Source organism: Rhipicephalus microplus, unplaced genomic scaffold (assembly GCF_043290135.1).
Source record: "Rhipicephalus microplus isolate Deutch F79 unplaced genomic scaffold, USDA_Rmic scaffold_20, whole genome shotgun sequence".
Lineage (NCBI taxonomy): Eukaryota > Metazoa > Arthropoda > Arachnida > Ixodida > Ixodidae > Rhipicephalus > Rhipicephalus microplus.
The window spans coordinates 10,765,635-10,766,711 of record NW_027464593.1 but is presented as its reverse complement, the minus strand read 5'-3'; the positions used below and the strand labels follow the sequence as shown (position 1 = coordinate 10,766,711).

General features: G+C 51.9%; 1 non-coding gene across 1 annotated transcript; it reads left to right on the top strand.

Annotated features, from left to right (window-relative positions):
- Positions 1-482: 482 nt before the first annotated feature.
- TRNAN-GUU (transfer RNA asparagine (anticodon GUU)) lies at positions 483-556 on the top strand. Its single transcript has one exon. It is a non-coding gene; the product is annotated as a tRNA-Asn (tRNA).
- Positions 557-1,077: the final 521 nt, after the last annotated feature.

The window sequence follows — 1,077 nt, the reverse complement described above, 5'->3', positions numbered from 1 at the left end:
GGAAAAATGCTCTGATGGTGGTGAGAGTGGAGCACGACTACCTCCGTGACGGAATTGGCTAGCGCGTTCGGCTGTTGACCAAAAGTGTGGAGGTTCGAGCCCTTCTGAGAGCGGTGTGTCTCTTTTTTTTTCTTTGCACTGATAGCATTGGAGAAATGTTCTGACGGTGGTGAGAGTGGATCAAGACTGTCTCCGTGGCACAATCTGCTAGTTCGTCGGCTGTTAAGCAAAAGGTTGGAGGTTCGAACCCTCCCCGGGAGCAGCGTGTCACTTTTTTTCTTTGCGCTGGTAGCTTTGGAGAAACGTTCTTACGGTGGTGAGAGTGGACCGCGCTTGGGTACGTGGTGCAATGGCTAGCGCGATCGGCTGTTAACCAAAAGGTTGGAGGTTCTAGCCCTCCCATGAGCGGTGTGTCGCTTTTTTTTCTTTGCACTGATATCTTTGGAGAAGTGTTGTGACCGTGATGAGAGTGGAGCACGACTGCCTCCGTGGCGCAATTGGCTAGCGCGTTGGGCTGTTAACCAAAAGGTTGGAGGTTCGAGCCCTCCCGGGAGCAGTGTGAAGCTTTTTTTCTTTGCGCTGATAGCTTTAGAGAAACGTTCTGACGCTGGTGAGAGTGGAGCGCGGTTGGGTCCGTGGTGCAATGGCTAGCGCGATCGGCTGTTAACCAAAAGGTTGGAGGTTCGAGCTATCCCATGAGCGGTGTGTCACTTTTTTTTCTTTGCACTGATATCTTTGGAGAAGTGTTCTGACCATGGTGAGAGTGGAGCGCGACTGTCTCCGTGGCGTGGTTGGCTAGCGCGTTGGTCTGTTAACCAAAAGGATGGAGGTTCGAACCCTCCCAAGAGCAGTGTGTCTCTTTTTTTCTTTGCGCTGATACCTTTGAAAAAATGTTCTGATTGTGGTGAAAGTGGAGCATGACTACCTCCGTGACGCAATAGGCTAGCGCGTTTGGCTGATAACCAAAAGATTGGAGGTTCGAGCCCTCCGGAGAGCGGTGCGTCTTTTTTTTGCGCTGATAGCTTTGGAGAAATGTTCTGACGGTGGTGAGAGTGGAGCACGCCTGTCTCCGTGGCG